We start from the raw sequence: 25,090 nt of genomic DNA, 5'->3' as shown, positions 1-25,090 counted from the left end.
TTAGCAGACTTTGAACACCTTTGAGTTGCAGCATGTAAAGGAATGAGGGAACTGAGCGATGGTCACATAATCCAGTCATACAATAGTGAATTTACTGATTTTTGTTGTTGTTCAAACCAGAAAACAATATACCCAATGGATTCTTATCTGTCTTTCTCAAATTATTCAGATCAACAATGTGTGATTGATGACATTGGTGTTCATGGTAGCAATCTCATCAATTTTAAAAAGACAGATAGGAATTCAAGGATTGTTTTGTTTCTTCATTGATTACACACATGCCCTGATTATGTTCCAAGGTCAGTCAGCACTACATCTATGAAAGTGGTATGGAATAAATGAAAAAGATTCCTACCTGATGCTTTGAAATTAGTTCGATGTCAAACCCAACTATCCACACAAATATCAACATGACTGATGACCCACAGGAATTCCTACACAATTACTACCCGTGGTCTATCTTTTTGAACCCTCAGAAGGTAAAGATAGAAAGGTTTGGATTGAATGGCAACGTGTTCCTGCAGTGAAAACATGGTCATGTCTGCCGCTTATGAAAAACCTGACCTTGTTCACCACTGTGTGAAATGGAAGCAGTTAAATAAATGGAATTATTTCATTTTCAGACCCAAAAGATATGATCTCAAAGGAAAACTTGAATCAGGAAGTGTTATTCTGAAGGAGTGAAGCACCAAAATATCAACCATGTAATTTAATTATTTATTTATACCCTACCACTATGGGATGATATTTGAGATAATCACTGTATGATAGACTTTATCACTAATGGGTATGGTGTAATGGCCTTTTAATCCCTGTTGAATCTGCTGGAACTTTGTGGTAGAACTTGTTAATAAGGTTATCCATCATTAATTAAGTTCACAGACAGTGGGCTAATGGAATGCTTAGGATAGCGCAAATGTGAGACTGTTAGGTGCCTGGTACTAGACTCTGGTGACATTTCACAGCACTTGGCGTCAATTTCTCTTTGAATTTTTCATGTTGGACTTATTTTTGTGTAAAGCGTGATTTCTTTGGTCCAACTGTCAATCACCATTTGTAATGTAATCTCATGACTTTTCAAGTCAAAAATAAATCTTGTTTAGTTTCAATACTTCACCAATTAATGTCTTAATTAGATAAGGATTGAAGTCTTCTGTTTCATTTCATTTGGAAACATTGCTATTGATAGGACTGAAAATATGTTTGCTCTTGCATAGCAAATAAGACAACATACCTGATAGTTTGATAGTTAGTGTTATAACTGATGCATAACTTAGCCTTTGACTGAGTATGGATAATATCAACAGTGCCCTTGAGAAATTGATGGAAATATGGTCATCAAATCACAAATCTGTGAAACTGAGCACTGTAAATAAAGAAAGAAAAATTCTGAAAACTGCTTTGCCAGAAATCATTAATAGACTCATCAGGAATGAAAGAGCAGAGTGGAGATAATTTGGTGTTGGACATGTGTTAGCGGCCTTCACACAACAAACTGAAGTTTGATAACACATGCTGTTGAAACTTGTGCTTTCACACGTCAAACACATGTTGTCAAACTTTTGTGTTATGTGAGCATCATGTCTCTATTGGCAGTCACAGGACAATTTCATTGACTGCAATTGATTGTTTCTGAATAACATTAGTTTGAATACACAGGAGATGTTAATCTTGAGTTTGAGAAACAGAAAGTTTGATGGAAATGTTGGTGAGAATTGAGACCGATCCTTTTTCTCGACAACAGTTTGACAACTCTGAAACTGGTGTTGGTGGTGAGTTGTTGGAATGATCACTCTCTCTACCTCGAGTTTGACAACATGTGTTGTCATCTGGCTTTCTGCCCTGTTTTTACAACTGAAGAATACGTTTCTGCTTATATGATGTGAACCTAGTTTTAGGCAAACAAGACCTGCAACCCTTTTGACTTTTGTTCCACATGAAATTATAGTGGTAATGCTGCCAGATGACTGATTCTGATGAAAAAGAATTAAATTTGTGTAAACATAACCTCTTCAACGTTGATACTATTGTACAATTTGGACCGTTACGAATCACTGTTACGTGCTGTTAGGTGAGCATATCCTGTCCCACCAGTGGTACCCATCATAAACACATGCAGAGGTTGAGCAATTGTTCACCTGGAATGATGGGAAACTATGGTACTTTGTTCACCTAGAAAGATATTTTGAAACATATGTTACTATCCTGGTTAACAAGAGCTGTAGAAAGTTAACAATAGTTTTCCCATTATAATTAACACACAAAAATCTAAAATAACGTAGAAAAGTAAGAATATATTTATGAAATGCAAGGGGCTATTTTTATAGTTTTTTTTATTGACATGAAAATTGGTCACTGTTTATTGAAGATTGACAAAAATTGAATGTTGAAGAAATGTGTTACTACTGTACAATTTTGAAGAATTTAGTTCTTGTTCAGTTTTGTTGGGTTTTTTTTTTTCTAAAAAAAACAAACAGTCAAGACTTGGTTATCCTTTCTGTGAAGCAACGTGTAGGTGATTGAGTGAATATGGTTCCTGGCATCTCATTGCCATGATCTTGCTGGAATGTGGCATACAACCCAAACTTGCTCGCTCACTCACTCACTCACTCACTTACTCACTCACTCAGGCCTAGATCATTATTCAGAGTACCGATCACTAGATCGTCTAGTCCATGTTTGATTTTTTACAGGCTACTGTCATATATCTGTGAAGTATTTTAACACTGGATCACAGTAGCAAAATGTAGGTATGGATCGTTAACATCTTTCGTGAAATAGTTTTATCCAATTCTGTGTTGCTTTGGTGGTAAAATGTCCACTGAAAACAGGACATGCATTCATGGCTGTGTTTTATAGTTTGGTTAATTGAATTTCAGACATCAAGCACAGTAATTGTCTTTCCGTATATGGTGTGCAGTGATTACTTGAATGTCTGTTTCTATCCATTTGTGCCTGTAATTGAATATTTTTTTTTACATAAATTATAATGTATGGGTTTTATTTCCATTTAAGTCTTTTCTCTGTTCATTTTAAAGCTCAACAAATCTAGTAAATGTTGCCATAACGGCAAAGCAAGTATCGGTAAATGAACCCATTATTTACATTTAATTGAAAGAGGCATCCTAAAGTACTTTTAAAAGTTTACTACAATCAGATTTATGCTCACTTTTTCACATCATTTCTGTTTGAAGCTTGAAGCATTAAAATTTATCAGTGAATAAACCACATACAGACTGAGTAAACTTTCACAAAACAATTACATGTTCCATGTGCAAAATACCAAGTTTTGACTGAATGCTATTTCACAGTTTAATGAATGCATGGCTAAACGGTCCCTGGTGAGAAAGCTAAATTGTGGTTCAGTATGAACACAGACAGTGTGAAGATCCAGGTCAAAATTGATCTTCAGCAACCCATACGTGTTGTGAGTGGCGACTGATAGGATTGGTTGGTCAGGCTTGCTTATTCGCTTGAAACATATCATTGTACCCCACCTGTGTAGATTGATGCTCATGCTGATGATCACTGGATTGTTTGATTGACAGGCAGTTGCCATGCTGATGGAATGTTCCTGATTATGGAATTAAACCCACAAACCAACCAACAGTATTAAAATAGTGAACTTTCAGAATATTACTGAGTGAGGCATTAAACAAAGAAAATTGAGTTACAGTAACTTGTCACTATATTCTTGTTCGGTCTTGGGTGGTAGTGTAGCTTTTTGGTTAAAGCATTCATTTTTGGTCATTTCTGGTACGCCCCACTGTGATATTGCAGGAACATTGCAAGATGCCATAAAACTAAACTCACTCCTGTTAGATGGGCATGTGACATTGTGGCATATCAATTAAGGCAGTATTGCTTGAGCCCAGTCATTGATATCTGAGTGTAGTGGATCTGAATTCACAGAAACCTGATCAACAGCCATTAAATTATATTGTGCTTTTGTCTGGAACCATCTGAACTTCAGCATGTTCTTATGGTGCCCCAGGGATTACTTGAAGCAATTACTCAGTCATTATGTTTGGTCATAATACATCTATAAGGTGCTAATATATGCTCTTGTGTGCTTAATCTAAGCCAACAAGATACATATATGCCACCCAATGCAACGACATTTGCCCAGAAAATAGACATTAGGCAAATCTGGTCATTTATTTGTCTCAGTTGATGAAGTGTCTAACTGGGATGCTTAAGGTTGTATGGCAATAATATTATGCTTCTTCTGTGAGGTTGAGGAAAATTGCAGTATCTTGGTTTTTGGATCTCTTTTCTGGGTATGATGTCCATGAGGGACTTGTGGATATTGTTGTTAAATCTGCTGTACGTGTGGAGACAGAAGACGAGAGTGAGTGAGTTTTGGTTTTGCATGGCTTTTACCAATATTACAGCAATATTACAGTGGGAGGGACCAAAAATGGGCCTCGCACGTTATATTCATATGGGGAATCAAACCCAGGTCTTCTATGTGATAGCAAGTGCTTTAACCACTTGCTACCCACCTGCTCCCCAGCAGACAATACTCCATTGGGATTCATATGTTATCCCCATGCTGTATCTTTTTCTAAAGCTACAGAGATCAACAATTGAGGCATATTTTAGTTTTACTGAAAAAAAAAGCAATTATTTTGATGACACATTTTTACAGATCGTTCAAATTGTTCCGCAAGCAATTTTTCCATGTGTAAAACCTAATGCAACAAATTTCTTCATTATTTCCTGTAACAAGATATTTTCATTAAAACATTCCCCATATTTCACTGAGGATGTTTGGCATTGTGTTTTGCTTCTTCAGGATACACATTGCATTTGTCATCCTTTTGTTTCCAGGATTTCTTCTGAATGGGATGTGCCAGTGTAAAGATACAATCCACTCTTGAAGTTCCGAAATCCAGATCAAAATCTATGTTGAACTCTCATTGATAGTCAGGAAACTTAAGCACATTTTGTCCATGGTCTGGTACCTTCACATAACTAGGTCTGTCTATCTAATTACCAAAGTCTGTGTCCACTGAGGAAATGTTGGTTGCATTAGATGTGGAGTGCCTTCCATAATAAATTGTTCACTCAACAGATAGAGAAGTGTTTGAGACTGGGACTACCCAGCTGATTTATCCAATCAGTGGCAAGTTAGGGTAGCCCCATCCAGACAGTGAGTAGGAGACTGTCTCAAAGACTACAGGAAAGTGACATTGGCCTAAGGGTGAATGGTACCTACATTCTCTGAGGAGAGTTATGTTCCTTAAATATGAATATACAATGCAACTTAAAAAGTTATCAAATGTAACATGTTTTATTTCTGTAATCTGTGGTGGCAGACTGGGTCAGGTTGCTGACTTTGCGTGAATGTCTGGATTCACTCCCAGATAACACTCAGCCTAACAAATATACCAGAATTGGAACTTAACTGCTAAAGCATAATCCTAGATATGATGCTGGTTATTTAGGCATACTACTATGAACATGACACTGAATCCTGATTTGCCCTTTTTATATCATTACTGGGATTATCAGCAGTATAACCAAGCTCATGGCTTTTCCAAAGTGGTCAGTTCAAAGACCCACATCTTGAATGTGCCTTTAAACTGATTTTTCGCATTTATGTCTACAATGTATGTAGTTAATATCTGAAAGTGTGAAATATCTATTGAACAAAGTTCGGCCTAGATACAGTTCAGTGGTAGGGAGATAAACACATAGTGGAAGGACTTTACTGGAAAGAGCCTGTAAAAGTCCGGGGTAGAATAGGCCTTCAGCAACCCGTGTTTGCCATAAATGGCGACTATGCTTGTCGTAAGAGGCGACTAACGGGATTGGGTGGTCAGGCTCACTGACTTGGTTGACACATGTCATCGGTTCCCAATTGCGCAGATCGATGCTCATGTTGTTGATCACTGGATTGTCTGGTCCAGACTTGATTATTTAAAGACCGCCGCCATATAGCTGGAATATTGCTGAGTGTGGCGTAAAACTAACCTCACTCACTCACTCACTTTACTGAAATGAGATTTGTGCAGAAATGACCAATTCTTTTTCTGAATCTAAAGCAACTTATTTGGAACGGACCATAATTTCATGCAAATTAGAGTGTGATTATACTGTATTACAAGGGCACTCTTTAAATGTCCACTTTAAAATCAAGCTTAGCTTCATTATAAACTAAGTTGATGTAGAAAATAGTAGTTTTAAAACTGGAAATATGAAAGATGTAGCTAACATGGACTCTCAATATCATTGTAAAAACAATCAGGTAGGAGGGATTGTCTCAAACGATGCGTGCTTGGGGTCATGCTAGGGAATAGAGATATTTGCCGATATAAAATAATCCTTTAGGGGAATTAAACGTGGGCAGTAAATGATATGTTATTACAATTTACAAATAATATCCAGCCCTGTTGATAATCGGGTGGTCATGACACCTATAAATTTTGAGACATTTAATGCAGTGGCTGGTTTTATCTTTTCCATTGGTATCATATTCTTTTACATATCTCAACATAAACTTTATGAAAGAAAGATGTATAAGATGTTAATCAATAGATGAGACATATTCAGCTCACATGAAAATGCCTAAAATGTGTTTGAGATGACCCCTTTTTCCCAATAGGGAGCATATGCATTTCATGCCAGGTGAGTTTATGGTCCATCGTCATAAACATCCTTTTCTGGATATCCCACTGAACGTCCATTTAGGCCAGTGTGGGCTATTTTGACATGCTATTAATATTAAGGATACACAGTACCAACCTAAAAACACTTTTTATTTCCAGTGGTACTTTAAGACAATGTAGAGGTGATGAATTTATCAGTCGACGTGAATAAAATAATTCATGACAATCTTTCAAACATGCTTAGTAACCATTGTACAAATATAGTGATTAAATAGAAGCATTTGGTTTATCTCGATGCTTCTTTAAACAGCTTCAGCAACAGGAGATTGGAATGACCCTCAATTGCCTGAAACATTTAGCATCAGCTTGAACATCATGAGCATCATTACTGGGATATGATGACAAGCATCAACCAAATAAGTTTGACCAGGTGAGTGAGTTAGTTTAGTTTTATGCCACACTCAGCAATATTCCAGCTATATGGCGGCGGTCTGTAAATAATCGAGTCTGGACCAGACAATCCAGTGATCAACAACATGAGCATCGATCTGTGCAATGGGGAACCGATGACATGTGTCAACCAAGTCAGCGAGCCTGACCACCCGATCCCATTAGTCGCCTCTTACGACAAACATAGTCGCCTCTTACGACAAACATAGTCGCCTTTTGTGGCAAGCATGGGTTGCTGAAGGCCTATTCTACCCCGGGACCTTCATGGGTCAGTCTGACCAGGTGATCCAGTTAGACATATTTAGTAAAGCGCAGTACACCATGATGCCAGAGATATTTTGTGTGAATGCTCATCTGCTGGTAATTAATTGACAATTGGGGATGTATTAGTTTGATTAGCATAACCTGTATTTTTATTGGATATGTGTTACCTTAAATGAACACGACTATGGCAGCCATTCTAAACCTTGTACTTTGTGTATCTTCATTGTTAGTTCAGCATCCATTTCCACTGACTCTGTAATCATTTTTTCAACCAGTAACTTTGCGACAATGGCAGCCATTTTGAAACTGCAATTGTCATATTTCTGTGAATTAAGGCCACATTAAGAGGTTGTGTTTATGAATTACCATTTATGAACTTTCTATTAGTCTGTCTTATTTGTAAGTCCAGCATCCATTTCTACTGACATTGTACAGATTGCATTCATGAATATGTAAGAGAATCTGTAAGAGACTGTACCCTGCATGGATGTTAGTGAGTGAATTGTACATATAACACAAATTTCAAATGTTGACAAATGTAATTTTTTAAAATTTTGTTGCTCATTGTATCTTGGATCTAGCATAGAATAATCATTTTAAATTCATGTTTCTGACCTCCGTTTCTCTCCACAGTAGAATGCTTAAATACTATGTAAAATATCATCTTGAAGCCAGTATGAAAAAGCTTGAGCAGAGCAACAAACATGTATAAATGTTTATTGCCTGTATGTTCACACATTGTGGTAATTGAGGATGTCAGTTTGTGTAGAATGAAATGCAGCAGTTACACCAACATCTAATTCTGTGCACCAAGTTTGTTGATGAGAAGGCTACAGTAATATCACTGGAATATTGTTGAGTGTGGTGTTGAATAACAAACAAATGTATGCATATAAAACATGCACACAATTGGAGCCTTACAAAATTTGATCAGAGGTGTTGGGGTAGCCAAATGGTTAAAGCATCTGCTTGTCACACTAAAGGTCCGAGTTCAATTCTCCAAAAGGGTACAATGTTTGAAGTCCATTCCTGGTTTCCCCTACCATAATATTGCTGGAATATTGTTAACAGCATAATCTCACTCACTCACTCACTCACTCACTCACACACTTTCAAATTTGATTTTGAACTGAATCTAAAACCTCATGATGTTGTTCATGATTATCACCCTTTGTATTACCGAAGAATATTATGAGAAAGAATTTTATTGTCATTGAAGTACTATTTTTGAAGGCACTTCACAAAACAAGAGACTATGGACTGGAATATGGACTCTTTAGACATTACCGATTCCATACTGGCAATGTATGAATATACATTTTCATAAACACATGCATATCAGTATGGTAATTGAGCAATATGATCCCCTGCACTGATGATGACCTTCCCAGCACAGATATCCCAGACAAATAGACCAGATCATCCTGTTTAGCAAGTACAGTTGACTTAACCTCTGTAATTGTTTGCTTTGAAAGACAAACTTACAATGTATATTTCTGGTCTGGAAAATGGGAAAGCCTTGGGAAGAAAGACAACACAGAAACATACACTGCGCCTTGTGCTAAAGACAGTCAACTACTCTGGCACCAAAGGTCAATGGTGCTGATTGGTTAAAGCCAATTTAAATGTATTTATTCATAATCCTCCTTCTGAGACTACAGTGGTCCGTACTTCGCTTTTTTTTTATTGTGTCTTTAGAAATCTGATATACTGTGTTAACTTTATAATTGACACCATTTGACATGCCATGGTATCTAACTGATGTTAAATTAGTTTGTTAGCTACGGGGGAGGCCACTTTCATATCCATCAAATCTACTGGACAAAAACATATGTAAAGTTTTGAAGTTATGAATAATGATCTATTTATTCATTGACACAGTCTGATTAAATATGAATCATAAACATACCAATATCCTTAACTTATTTTGTCCTGTGTATGAGTACAGACCTCACATCTCTGATTAATCAGAACATTTGTCTCAGATCATTACCGGGAAATATATCAAGGGTAGTTATACCACAATGCACAAGCTAAAATCTATTACCTCTGCTCCTTAACAAGGACTTGTGTGGAATAGTATGATTTAGTTTCTTTAGATTCACATGAGGAAACGGAAAAAAATCAGCCATTGTTGATAAGATATATCACATCCTTTTCTTTTACTGGCTGATATGTCATGTGTCATATAGAATGTGAATTTTCAAGAATGAAATAACTGGTCTTCATTCCCTGGTCATGTTATTACAGGTTTTTTGGAAAGTAATCAAGGTTTTTTCTAGATGGTATATTGAGCTGTCCTAACATTGACATGAAACCCACATATGATTCTGTCATGTGTATCAGTGGCAGTGGAACATCATTACTTTTTTTTCAGAATCATACATGCTCAAGGTGCTCAACAGTTACATTACAAGATTCAGGAGCTGATCCTCCCTTAGTGTTGTATGCTTTGTTCTCGTGTTCAATTTCTGAAAAGTCAGATGCGTTAACATATAGCCTGGCCTTTCTGAACTGATAACAAGGAACTGGAGTAGACTGTAGGGGAATAGTGTCTGTCGCCTTTTTCCGCTTCTCAGGAATACTGGCAGTTGTTCATTGTGACTTCAAGAATGACTATTTGGAGACTATTCAGTGGCTATTTGGAAACTATTTGGAGACTATTTAGTGGCTATTTGGAAACTATTTGGAGGCTGCTTTGAGACAGACGTTTTCATGGGCATTAATCACAGATGAATTTAATTTCATCATGAATACCTCTTGCAATATGCGAACAGGTAAGGTGCATCATTGTTTTATGATATAGTTTTTCAGGGGATCTGAAATTGATCCACGTTTGAGTTCTCCAGCATTCTTATGATAGGCATCTGAATCAATTAGGTTGATGGTCTTGCTGACTTGACAGATGCATGTCATCGTATCGCAATTGAGAAGTTAAATGCTCATGATGTCAACCTCTGAGTTGTTTGGTGGAGTGTGATTATGTACTTCTCATAAGTTATTTTTGCAAACAAAATTCTGTCAGATATCTTCAGTCTGGCATTGGACACCAAATGACATCACTAATAGAAGACAGAAAGACTTCTCAGATTTTGATCGATATCTTTATGCATATTCTTCAAGCAAGTTAGAGGCGATGGGGTAGCCTAGAGGTCCTGGGTTCGATTCCCTACATGGGTACAATGTGTGAAGCCCATGTCCCTCACTTTGATATTGCTGGAATATTGCTAAAAGCGGTGCAAGACCAAACTCACTCACTCTTTATGTCATTTGACAGATTTGGCTCACGCATGTCACCGAATTGTGACTCACTCATTCAAACAACTTACGCTATGTGTTGCAATATCCACTAGAAATGCTACACGGCCATTTATGTGAATTCTGTATTTTTTATACTACTACACCATGTGAGCCCTGTTAATTAAACACATCTTTCATGTTTTGCATGTCAATCCAAAAAACATTCCTCTTGACAGTATGATCGTGTTCTCCAGGTAAAGTAATTGTCTGATAATAAAAGTTCAGTTTCCAGAATTGGCTTGAGTGAAAGCTGCATGGAATTGTTTCCATCTCTGCTTGGTGAGTGGTACGGCATAATCATAATATCTGGTGTCTTACACTGTGACATTGCTGGAGTATTGCTTAAAAAGTTAAACTAGTGTCACTCACTCACTTAAAGTGACATGCAGCAATCATGTTGTTCCAACATTATGAAACACCACTCACTTACCCAAACACACTCACTCACTCACTCACTCACTCACTTACCTACCACCGACTTACTCAAAAGGCGACTATGCTTGTCATAAGAGGCGACTAACAGTATCGGGTGGTCAGGCTCGCTGACTTGGTTGACACATGTCATTGGTTCCCAATTGCACAGATCAATGCTCATGCTGTTGGTCACTGGATTGCCTCGTCCAGACTCGATTATTTACAGACCGCTGCCATATGGCTGGAATATTGCCGAGTGTGGCGTAAATCTAAACTCGCTCACTCTATCACTCACTTTACTCACTCCACTCACTCTCACTCAATCATTCACTCACTCACTCACTCACTCACTCACTCACTCTGGACTGTGTGACCTGGTGTTGTCTCTTTGTTAATCCATTATTGAATGACTCGCCTATGTCTGGCCAGTGATTACTGACGTATGCAAGCATTTAATTCCGTACTCATGGAAATGTTCTACTGAAAAATGGTTGTGGTGTGTGCTGTTGCCAACCATGATTGATGAAATCGTGGAACTGAGGCTATTTCAGTCACTTATGGACAGTTTTTGTGTTATATTAGAGTTGTACATTCTCATATTTATAGCAATACCACAGACTTATGGAACTGGTATGAACCTGCATTTTCCTGACTTGCTGTTGTCAAGCTGTAATCTTGGATGATTTACATTTTTCCAGGCATTTATACTTGCTTCTTTGTTTATGTGGTTGCCATGATCATTGATCACTGACATGTCTGCATATTGAAAGCTATTGATGTATGAAATACAGCTTATATTTAGCCTTTCATGATAAAAAATGTTTGATTAAGAATGTTTTGAGGATGATGTTAATGCAGGAAAGTCTTCAAGTACGCAAGTTATGAGCAGATTTGTATACATTAGTGACCATTATAAAGAGCACAATCAAGAGAAACACAACTACGAGTAGTCAAATAGTTTCATCCTGATTGTGAGCCCCCACTACTTTGCAACATGCATAGCCATTAGTTTCATAATGCATAGACAGTCTGGATGCAGCAGAATTCGAATCCTGGTTTGCCAGGATTCAGAGTGCTATGATTCTCCAAAGTGATAACAACAGGCATCAAAATGACACATGGTGATGTAGCTTAGAAACACGGATCAAAGCACCACTAATCCTGGTTTGCTTTTGTGAATGCACTCACTCACTCACTCACTCACTCACTCACTCACTCACTCACTTGACAAGCTGAGCGTGTTAGAACTGATCTTCAGCAGCCCATGCTTGTCGTAAGAGGTGATCAGGTAGTCACTCTAATTGACATAGCTCACTCAAGTCATAGTATCCTATATGCAAAGATTGATGCTTGTGATGCTGATCACTGGATTGTTTGGTCCAGACTCAATTATTTACAGACTACCATCACATAGCTGGAATAGAGCTGAGTTTGCACAAAACAGCACATACATTTATATGGAGAGTTATTCATGATTCAGTTTAACTCAGAATAAGTGTATTGTTTCTCAAGCATATACATGAGACAATTCTTCCGACTACCTTTTGCTTGTCATGTTACTTAAGTTATGAAACAGTAATCCAACTCAAGGACGGGAGTGGGTGTAGAGACACCTCATAGCAGATGCTGTCATTGTCCGGTTTCATGTCGCTGTGAGGATTCCTTTAACTGCTGAAGGCAATGCCACATTTGGTTTTTCCATGAATTTCTCATGCATATTTCTAAACAGACCTCTGAAACTGAATTAAGGACTAACTGCATTGACAGACATTTTTTTATAAAAGAATTCTTTTACTATTTGTGAGAGAATCTGATTGGGTTCTTCGTCCTGTTGGGAGGAATATATTTATGTTTCACTCACTGATGCATTTCATGACGCTTTGTTCTTTGTTCATTTCAGTCGCATTGCAAAGGATAGGATATATTTCTAAGACGGCTTGAATGTGGTGAGTATGTCACTTTCATCATTCCACACTTGATCATTTTGTTTATAGATTAACTTTGATTTTTTGAAAAACTGAAGTAAATTATGTTTTAGATTTTCGTCTATTTCTTTTTGAATGTGTGAATTGTTATTTTTCTTTTGTGTCTTTCTTTGAAATTGCTGAATATATATTTACAATCACATGAAGAAAAGAGATTCTGGGGTAAAATCTAACAAATGATTAATTTTACACTACATGTGTACTAGTCATCATCTTAAATTGTTACTTTCTGACCAGTCTTAAGTGTTATGTTGTGTAATGGTTAGCCCAACAGCTGAGAGGTACAATCACAATATTCAACAATTCCCAGTGATGTATAACAAATTTTATACCTTAACTGTTCATGGAATACATAAGGAAAAATGACCATTCAGTAGAGAATCAAAAATGGGTTCCTTGATACAAGATCAAACAGAACTGTTCATTCCTCAGTGCAGAAGTGACAGATCATTAAATTTTCAAGTGGCCAGGGCATTATTTGGGGGCTTAATTTTTACTTCATGACATATTATTACTTCTCTGAAAGGTAGAACCAAATGATGTTACCCTTTTTGTGACCTCACATATTCAACAACTATATTTACTGTGCATGAAAAAGTTGAGGCCTAGAGATATTAATTGTCTTGAAAAAAAACAATGCCTGTCCACCTTTCCCACACTAAATATTAAATTAATCCTAACTAAGGGTGTGATTTTCTTTTCATATATCATTGAATTGTAACTGATCAGATTTTAATCACTAGATGACAAGTGATGCCATCTGTTTTAGGCCTGTCAAAGGAGGACTAAAATTTATATTTCATTGTAACTTGTCATTTTCAGTCAAATACAGATACCACATGGAACAGAGTAGGCCTTCAGCAACCCATGCTTGCCATAAAAGGCAACGATGCTTGTCGTAAGAGGTGACGAACGGGACTGGGTGGTCAGGCGCCCTTGCTCGCCTGCTCACTCACTGTATATTTAAAAGCATGTGACTCATCCACAAAACAATTGTACCACTATGTCATTTGTAAGCCAATGATATACCATAGAGTTACAATAGGTCGTAACTTTATGAATGCATTATGGAGTCAGACCCAGAATTCTCCAGGGCCCTGTTTCACAAAACTCTCGTAAGGCTAAGGTCTCGTAACTTTTCTCGTAGCCTTTGCACCTCCTATGTTACAGTATGCCAGGTACAAATGCTACGAGAAAGGTTACGAGACCTTAGCCTTACGAGAGCTTTGTGAAATGAGGCCCAGCACTCTTTGTGATGAAGTTTCGGGTCCCAGCCTTTCACATTTGAATCACAGTAGGGCAGCATTTGAAATAACCGCTGGCCCCGAGGCCCAGTGCCAGTTGTTATTGTATCAGGCTGGCAGTTTTATATATGTGCAGGCCTTCAGTAAATTATATGTTCTTTAGTAACATTCAGATCATCCATGATCCATCATTTACAGTTTTACTTCCTGGTATTTCACCGCTTTGGCATAGAAATGTCAACAACAGTCAAACAAATAAAAACTCCCCTGTGTGCCATTATTTAGGCTTCCCTTGCTTTTGTAGAATCAGTTGAAAATCTGTACAATGTAGGTTTACTGTGTTTCTGTTGGTTTGCCTTTAACCAAATGGAACCTGCAGTTGCGTGGCCTCTATAAAAGTACAGGAGCTAACTAAGTGTGAAACTATGTTTGCTTTGAGAGGGATTTTTGTGCATGAATCCAAGTGACTGGGTGAAGAAATATGATCTAGAATGTCCATGCATTGCTTGTTTTTCTGGTCAGATCAGAAATATCAGAACTTAACTTTTGTTTCAGCTGAATCTCTCAAACATCCATTATCTTTTGTGTCTGCAGGGACATGCAGTTGGTATTATTTGCACTCATTCTTAATTGTCATGCAAACAGAATGAAATCATTTGTGGTCAGACCTAAATGTATGTTGTTTCTTTCAAATGTGACGTTATTTATGATTTTCATATTTGTCTTTTTTCTGGAATAGGGCCTTTCAGTGGCCTGTATTATGTCCTATAATGAGTGTGAATGTGCTTGTTTGAGGCTCTGAGGCATATAAGCGTGGCCAAAGAATTGAGTTCATTCTCTGTGGTATATTAAACTAATAATGAAGGAATACGGCATCACAGTGCACTATGTGTAAACTTTAAATTGATCTCAGATTAAAAGAAAAAAGGCAATACAAAAAGACTTCTGCCATGGTACAAATTCAACAAATGTAAGCAACCTTGGTCACAGTCTTTCTATGACCTCACTCATGTACTCAATGTACTCAAAAAAAATTAGCCACAATTAAAACACAGTTATCACTTATTCATGATGTATGAAATGTATCACTGATTAAAAAAAACCCAACAAATTATAAGCTTTATAATTGCAAATCAAAAGTGCAAAATTTTGTACTTGGGCTTACATCCCTCGAAGCGAAGCAGCCGCTATACTGCACCCAGTCAGAGCTGGTGGGTGTGCACTCAGGTGTAATGACGCCTTTTCACTGGCCACTGGTTCCTTTGCCAATACGCTTAGCTGGCTCTTTTTTTATGGCTTATAAGCCTGGTAGGTGTTAATTTCAATTTGCATGTGGTCAATGATTGAAGTTGTAAATTGCATATTGTCAATAGCAGAGAGGCAGGCAGACATATAGGTGTCAGTAAACTAGACATTGAGTCTACCTATCACAATCAACATGTATTTTTTTTAATGTAATGAGTAGATTATTTACTTGTTTGTGTACACAACCAAGATTAGACTATTGCTCATGACCTCATAATCCGAGTAGGCACACTGTTTCAAGCTCCGCAAACGTATTCACTGTGCAAGCGTTATGAGCGCCACTCAACATAGCAATTGAGACAACTTTTTCCCTCAGTGCTGGGGGACAATTGGTGAATCATTTAGACTCCAATTTTGTGGGCTTTTTTCATCACATTTTTTTGTCAACTAGAGGTTGAATGGGCATTTTTAATGATTTGTTTCGGTAACTGCATACCGAAAGGTACCAGAATCTGTAAAGTTGTGTTTTACGTTGCATGTGACCTTTAAAGCACACATGCTGTCTCCTTTCACATGGGGCTTTGTTGAAAACATGCTTCTGTTCATGGATCATCCAGTGGTGAAAGGGTACGCAGCAGGACAAGATGGTAATGAGCCTATTAACCTTTTAGTGCACCAGTGTCTGCTTGGGTTGTATGATCCTTAGGGAGTGCACACTGATTCACTGATTTGGTCAATAGTAACCTAGTGTCATGAACATGGAATTGGTAGATTGTTCGACTTTCAGTTGTGTTGTTATTGTTGCTACTCTCAGGGTTATTCATTCTCCGATTTGGTCAGTGATGACCTAGTGTCATGAACATGGAACTTGTAGATTGTTTGACTTTCAGTTGTGTTGTTATTGTTGCTATTCTAAGGGTTATTTCATTCCCTGATTTGGTAAGTGATAACCTAGTGTCATGGAATTGGTAGATTGTTCGAGTTTCAGTTGTGTTGTTATTGTTGCTACTCTCAGGGTTATTTCATTCCCCGTTTGGGACACTGAAAACCTAGTGTCATGAACATGGAATTGGTAGATTGTTCAACTTTCCGTTGTTATTGTTGTCGTTCTCAGGGATTTTTAATTTTGAGGCAGGGCGGTGGGGTAATAAATTTTGGTTCAAGAGTTTGCTCGTCATGCTGGAGACTCAGGTTCAGTTATCCGCCTGGGTACAATGTGTGAAGCACATTTCTGGTGTCCCCTACCATCATATTGCTTGAATATTGCTAAAAGCGGCGGAAAAGCAAATTCTCTCACTCCCTCATTTTAAGGTTTATGTGGTGAAATATGAGTTTTTAAAGCTCATATGATTGTCAACATCTTTCAGCCTGATGCACAGGATGAAGAACTGAAATGGTAGAACATGCAAGGAATTAGTTACACCATTTTCCGTAACTAAATCAGTGTTTATAAACCCCCTATGGCCTTGAATCACTGTCCTCCATCAAATCCCATAATTCACTTCTCAGTGGTAATTTCCTTTTACATACTCCAGGGACTTTTATTGCATTTCAAGATCACGTAATCACAACCATTTTCACAATCTCTCCTTCCACAACACCTTACAATTTTCATCAGCTCATAAAATATTGACTGCCTTGACAGACCGATCAAGTAACAGGTACTCTCACACTCAGGAAATGACCATCCTGTATGTATCACGTGATCCTTGGCTAATAAGCTGCATTATGATCATTCTGATTATTCTTGTATTGATATGTACCATTCAGCTGCCGATAATGCTCCTGCTCATTTTGTGTGTAAAGTTCACCACATTGATTTCAGATATGAAATATTGAGAGGAAATGGTGTTTGGCTTTGTAATGCGAATGCTTGATTTTGATTTAACACTGTTTGCAGTATCTCAGTCACATCACATCAAGTACATGTGACTAGAAAACCTCTAGTGGTTCAGGTTGACAGTTAATCTGACCATGGGGATGGTGGTGACAAGCATTATCTATGTAAACCTGGGATTTAGATAACAGTGATCAAAGGTTTCAGACAACCCTGTAAGAGGCAACCCTGCCCCAGTTAATTGAGAAGAATTAGAAAAACAGGTTGTCAATGACCCTTTGTATTAGAGGTTTCATGAAAATGAACATTTTTGTGGTAACAAGACTTTTAAATTGCATTTTACATGAATGGAATGTTTGCTATATAATCCTGATATGTGTGGAGGTGGAAAGTTCTATCATGTGAACGAATATGGTAGAACTGATTGCTAATCATCTTGTAACAGGATTCTCTGTGTTCCAAATATTGCTGCCAATAATGCTGAAGAGTCTGGATCCTTCTGGAATGTAAGTCTTCTTCTTTGTGGTGGGAAATAATGATGCTTGTTGAAGACAGCATTCTGGTCTTGTCATTGCTTCCTTCATGGGTACAACATTTGAAGCCCAATCGGGTGTCCACTGCCATGAAAGTGTTGGACTGTTGCTTAAAGCAACTCATTCACTCTTCTACTTGCATAATGTGTGCCAGGCAGTCTTTTCTTAAAAGAAGAAGAAGGAGAAATCTGATGTTGCCAAATCTGGTAATTACTGAGGATTTTCATTAAGCCACAGTCAAAGAACACGACCGTGGTGATAATACACTTGTCCATAGGTCATCGGTCCTGGTGGAGCAACACACATCTTGTGAGTATTCGACAACATCTAGCCTTAATTTTCTCACCCATTTCCTTAAGCAGAATTGTCTGACCTTTTTGGAAGCAGTCCAGAAATAGTATTCTTAGAAATCTGAAGACATGACCTTGGAAGATGATGGAAGATGCTTTGCTTTCCTCTTCTGTGGAGATACAAGATCTTTGTGCTGCTTTGACTATTGTTTAGTGTCTGGATGGTTGTAATGTATGTACCCTAGACTCACCAGAAATTGTCTGAGTTGGCTTCAAAACAATGTTCTCCAGAGAAATGATGAATATAGACCATTTCTGATTAGGAGTCAGAGACCTTTGATATCATGATCTTTTCATTTCCGGTATTTCAACATTTTATTCAGTGGGGGATTTTAAGGCTTTCTGAACATAATGGCCACCAAGATTCTCTTTTCTCCCCTGGAACATGGCTGCCCACTTCATAATATTGTCTAATGAAAGACCATCATCAGCTGAAACTGACTCCATATCACTCCTAGAATGAAGCACCTGATTGCCAGCACAGATCAGCCAACATGACTCAACCACACAGAATTTCACAATATATATAATCCCAAGCATAACATTTGTTACAATTGGCCACTTTTTAGGAGCCATGTCAGTTATAATCGTCAAGTGGGTACCACACACAAAGTACATTGTCTAGACTAACGCTTGCTGGACGTACATGTTTTTTTTTTTTTGAAGATTCAATGGGTTAGATTGCAGAATGTGTATGCTGGTGATTAGGTGTCTTACTCTAGTAATATGGGGTCAAATACTGGATGGGACTTAACCCCCAAAATGCTACAGCTTGTTATTTACAAAGAAATAACCTAATGATAATATTTCTTTCATGTCAAACTTTCTTTAGATTTGTACTGGATTGACATTATACTTTATTCAAACTTTAAGTAGACATCATTTTGTATTCAGACAGATTGGCATGAGACTGGTTTCAGACATGTATCAGGCAGACATTGTACTTGATCGAGGCTGATCACAACAACGATATATATATACACTTGACTTAGACTTGTGCCAGAAAGAAACCAGAGCCTTTACTCAACTGGGCTTCCTTTCAAACTACTAATATGATTGTAAGTCACTAAGTTAACTTTTGTGCAATGTTAAAGAATGGGAGTTAACTTAACCTTAGTTGATATTGCTTTGTCAAAGGAACCCAAACTTGTACAAGATGGTCATTGTTCTAAATGACCCGTGAATGTCCCGGGGTAGAATAGGCCTTCAGCAACCCATGCTTGCCATAAAAGGCGACTCAGCTTGTCGTAAGAGGTGATTAACGGGATCGGGTGGTCAGGCTCGCTGACTTGGTTGACACATGTCATCGGTTCCCAATTGCGCAGATCGATGCTCATGTTGTTGATCACTGGATTGTCTGGTCCAGACTTGATTATTTACAGACCGCCGCCATATAGCTGGAATATTGCTGAGTGCGGCGTAAAACTAAACTCACTCACTCACTCACTCATTGTTCTAAATACAGACTTGATGGGCATCATGCAGATGGGCATCATATTAGAATAAGGACCAGGCAGGTAACAAATTATTGAGTCTCATTTTTATTAAAAGAGACAATAGTACGACAGCAAATTCTGTCAGAAATGCCCCAAAGAGTTGCCACCTGGTATCCCTGTTTAAGCTTGATTGTTTGATTGAGGTTTAAACTTCATCAGTCTACCAGACTTTGTTCTTGGAATGACTTTGAATGTTTTGTGTAAAAGTGTAAAATGGGGAAAGAAAATCAACTGGGTAAATATTGCTTTGATTGAGTCGTATCATTCCTCTTCTTTGTAATAGCCCGTCAGCAACAATTCACTTGATATTGGTTCAATTTCTAATCAGGATCCCTTGTGTTTTAAAATCAAGAATAGATGCAATCCATTCTCAGCCAGTTCAACCAAAAAAACCCAAATCATTAGGACTTGACATTCATCTCTGAGACACTCAGAAAACATACTGCCGTCATTACCTCACTTAGGCAGTGGAGTATCCTATCGTCACACCAAAAACCTGGGTTTGATTCCCCATATGGGTATAATGTATGAACCCCATTTCTGAGGTCCCCTGTCTTCATATTGTTGGAATATTGCTGAAAGTGGTATGAAAGCATATTCACTCACTACCTCACTGATGAATTCATTTCACAGACTTGGCTCTTGCATGTCACCCAGTTGTATAGATGTAATACAAATACTAAGCATACAAAACTTGTGTTTAATTTCCAAATTTGGTAATAACAGTTTAAATGTTGATTGTAGATTTTATCAAAGTTTGGAAAATATGATTGAATTCAATGCGATATTCCAGTCAAATCACAGTGCTTTTCATTTCCATCTTTTGAATGAGTTAATTATGCAGGATGCATGTTCTACCTTGGGTGAAACCCCAAGTATGTCTTTAGATGATGTGTCTTGTGCAAAGGACATTAGAAAAGAACTGCTAATTTGCCATTTGAATTATAGCACAGATATTCAGCTTAAGTGAAGTTAAGTTCGATGATCATTTACTTTTTTCTTTTGAGCGTATATGAAGTATCACAAATACTAGAGCTACACACTAAATCCTCCAAAACAACACCCACTCACCTCAATCCATCTGATACCATACCATCCCCAACTCATTCATTATTGGTTTATAGGACGCTGAGGATGACCTCAAGAAATACATGAAAGCTAACAATCAAACAGAATGAGTTAATCAATGCATCCAATTTGTTTAAACAATTAACAACTCCCATGCATTCTAAGCAAAGCTCCATTTTGTAGACCTCTAGCAGAGTTACCATACTGTTAAACTGCTCGGTGGAACCACAGACTGCCCAGCCAATGGCAATTTGTCTTCACAGATAATATCAAGCTTCTGTAGGAGATACTTCTCTGAGTGTACCTGTAGGCATTGTCCCAGGAGAGTAATTATGTTAGTTATTCCCTCCAATTCCTTAAGCACCTGTATATGGGATAATCCATGGTCTAATTTACAATGGTCAGGGTCATCCCAGTCTATCCTGGTAATAAGGTGACAGTGATTGTTGTCTCATGTGTCCGTTAGGAGGATGTGTGGGATGTATGGTCTGTCGCTATTGGTAAGTATCAGTATTGAATATAGCATTGGACAATTGGCATCAGTGCCATGGTGACTTGTCCTGGATCTGATGGAGAAACATTAAGAAAATAATGGAGAGTTATTTGCTTGGGAATAAAGTTATTATCCCCCCGGCATGTAATGTCGACGCCTTGTCTGTCTGTCCCCCGTCCGTCCGTAATCATTTTGTTTCCGGAGCATAACTCAGAAACTGTTCAATATTTTTAGACCAAACTTGATAGATATAGTAATCTCAGCCTATGGTTGTGCCTTTTGCTATTTACAGATTTTTGGCATTTATACTTTTTTTTTGTTTTTCCATGTAACATTTTGGTGTTAGTCTTATGATGGGGTGGGCTTCGTTTCCTGAGCAGAACTAAAAAAACGTTCAATATTTTTCTGGAAAACTTGGTAGATATATCAATCAGAACCTAAAGTGGTGCCTTTTGCTACATACAGGTTTTTGTGATTTATTATTTTCTTGATTTCCATGGAAATGTTTTGGACTTACTCTCAAAATGGAGGGATGGGCTTCGTTTCCGGAGCAGAACTCAAAAACCATTCTATGTTTTTCTACAAAACTTGCTAGATATATCAATCAGAACCTATAGCAGTGCCTTTTGGTATTTACAGGTATTTGTGATTTATTATTTTCTTGGTTTCCATGGAAATGTTTCAGATATAGTCTCCAAAGTGAGAGGTGTGTTTCATTTCCGGAGCAGAACTAAAAAAACATTCAATATTATTCTGAAAAACTTGGTAGATATATCAGTCAGAAGCTGAAGTGATGCCTTTTGCTATGTACAGGATCTTGTGATGTATTATTTTCTTGGTTTCCATGGAAGCGTTTCATACTTAGTATCAAAAGTGAGAGGTGTGTTTCATTTCTGGAGCAGAACTCAAAAAACGTTCAATATTTTTCTGCAAAACTGGTAGATATATCATAATATCTGTCAGTGTTACTTGGTAGATATGTGTGGCAGACCCCAGAGTGGTGCCTTTAGCTATTTACATGTTTTTCTGATTTATTATTTTCTCCGTTTCTATAGAAATGTTTCAGACTTAGTCTCAAAATGGAGGGATAGGCTTCGTTTCTGGAGCAGAACTCCCAAACCGTTCAATATGTTTCTGCAAATCTTGGTAGATATATCAATTGGAACCTAAAGTGGTGCATTTTGCTACTTACAGGTTTTTGTGATTTATTATTTTCTTGGTTTCCATGGAAACATTTCAGACTTACTCTCAAAAGTGAGAGGTGTGTTCCGTTTCTGGAGAAGAACTCAAAAACTTCTTATAATCTGTCTGTAAAACTTGGTAGATATGTGTGGCAGACCCTGTAGTGGAGCCTTTTGCTATTTACAGGTTTAAACTTATCCTCAGTACTTTCGTCTAACAAAACCTTAAGGGAGGCCGCGTCAGGTAACCTTTGAGATTGACCAATCAGAACACAGCTTACCAAATCGCGAAAGTGCAAATTCGCACATACCTTTTGAACTTTTTATCTTGAAAAGGTTCATACCCAAACAATTCCGAATGCTATGTGAGTAAACAGTCACTGAAAATAGTGTTTTTGACAATATTCAAGGATGTTACCTGGCGGAAATATTAGCTAATGGTAACCATGTCAACAGAACCAGCAAAGTGTATATACTGCAGGTCAAATAACTGTGATATATGCTGATTTTTGTTTGTGGAGAGATCTGTGTCTGTGACCTGAATATTTTGAAAGTCCCTCCGATCCCTAAATAGTAGCCGTTGTCTGATTGGTTAAATCTATTTAACCGTCTTAATTTTGATTGGACTGTGATTGGTTGCTCAAAGGTTACCTGACGCGATCTACTAGGTTTTGTTAGACTCAGTGTAGGGGTGTAACGAAATACACTGAGACGAAGTTTACTTAGACTGGTTTTTGTGAGGTATTATTTTCTCGGTTCCATGAACATGTTGCTGACTTTGTTTCCGGAGCACAGCTCGAAAACCATTTCATATCTTTCAAAAGATCTTGTCAGATATATGAGGCAGATCTTGAAATGGTGACTTTTTCTGATTACAGATATGTTGCATTTATATTTTTCATGAATTCCATGGAAACAATTCTGACTTGGTCTAAAAACACAATAAGGAACTGTCAGGTGATTTTGTCCTTTCAAATATGTGGGGGCCGGGGGGATATGTCATCTTCTGATGACTCTTTTTTATTTTGATAATCATGCTGAGTAGACATGGTGCTGTTTTATCAAAGGAACTACTTTTGTTAAAGGCTTATTATAGTGTTCCAATGCATAAATGTCTTGTACTGTCTCAGGATGTTCCCTCAGTTAAGCTTCTTGATGACAGTGGGATATGGATGGCACAATGATCTACAAGCACTGTGGTCAGCTGTGGGAGATGGGTCAAAGGTGCCAGGATTCTATAACCAAAGGTTTAGTTTTCTGATTCGCCCTTGTGATCCTTGTTATGTCAGCACAAATGTCCTGGCCATGACAGTGGTGCACAAAATAAAATATCTTGACTAGGTGCCGCATGAAACTAAACTGACTGACTCACTAACAAATGCAGGATAAGTTGCTCAAGTGAGAGTCAGTTTAGACAGCTTCTACTGTGCTTAAATCATAGAAACTATATTATTTCATTGAAGAAGATATTGCTGTGTTTCACTGATTGGTAGTAAGTGTTTCCATGGTCTGATTATGACCACTATAAATGTCACAGATGTAATCTCTGATAGAGGCATTTTATTGCTATTTTATCTTTATTGTGAAAGAAGTCTTTACTGCTGATGTTATAAGAAAACTATGTTATTGTGATTGATATTTTTTAATTTTCAAGGCTTGCTGATTAGTAAACCAATTAAAAAAATTTGAAAATTCATGTGTGAGTGTGTACATTGTTTTGCAAGCAGAATCCTTATATTCAAGGAAGAAAACTTGAGGTTGAGAGTTGTGTTTGGAGAATTACACATTTTTTATGGTCATGAACTTCTTTGAACTTTTGTACTGGACCAATGTGGCTGAAATGGCTCCTTAGAGATCATTCCAGCTGTCGTGTAGTGTATGTGTGCACGTTGCTGTAAATAATACTCATTAGGAATGTTGTTTTTGTTGCAAATAATACATGTCAGTGACTTCATTCCAATTAAACCAAGTTTTGGAGGTGCTTTAGTTGAAATATCTTAAGAACCAGACCACCCCTATATAGCTGGAATATAGCTGAGTGCAGCATAAAACTAAACTCACACACTCACCTCCAGTATATCTGAAACCAGTCATTGTGATAAAGAGGCTCACAATAGAAGAATATCAAGTGAACATTTTGGGCTCTTAGAAAACTTTCAGATGGTTGTTTATATATTTTCACATATACTGTCAATGTATTTCAATTTTCCTCTCTGTGTTGACCTTAATGAAAACTCATTGCTGCCTGCAATTGTGGAGTCAATATTGTTTTGTGCAACTGTCATCATAGGAGACACAGAACCTATGAAGATTGGGGTTAGAATCAGTCTTCAGCAACCCATGCTTGTCGTGATAGGTGTCTAATGGGATCCAATCGTCAGGCTTGCAGACTTGGTTAACACATGTGGTCATATTCCTTTTGCATAGATGTTGTTGTGTGCTGTTGATCACTGGATTGTCTGGCTGTGACTTGATTGTCTGGCTAGAGACTGACTCTATAGCTGCAATATTGCTGAGTGTGGTGTAAAATTAAACTCACTCACTTCATACTTAGAATATCTTACCATGTGTGCCATACTAGTTAAACATATTTTTCATGTTTTGCATGAAGTCATT

The 25,090-nt window shown here is 37.6% G+C and overlaps 1 long non-coding RNA gene across 1 annotated transcript in view; it reads left to right on the top strand.

Annotated features, from left to right (window-relative positions):
- The window catches only part of LOC137265464 (uncharacterized), a 345,969-nt gene that overhangs the window by 136,079 nt on the left and 184,800 nt on the right, over positions 1-25,090 (top strand). The window contains exon 2 of the long non-coding RNA XR_010954932.1: positions 12,943-12,988. This is a non-coding gene — a long non-coding RNA (uncharacterized lncRNA). The remainder of the gene's footprint in view (positions 1-12,942; positions 12,989-25,090) is intronic.

This window comes from Haliotis asinina, chromosome 15 (genome assembly GCF_037392515.1).
Source record: "Haliotis asinina isolate JCU_RB_2024 chromosome 15, JCU_Hal_asi_v2, whole genome shotgun sequence".
NCBI lineage: Eukaryota > Metazoa > Mollusca > Gastropoda > Lepetellida > Haliotidae > Haliotis > Haliotis asinina.
The sequence above is the reverse complement of the archived record's forward strand: the minus strand, read 5'-3'. Positions and strand labels throughout refer to the sequence as shown.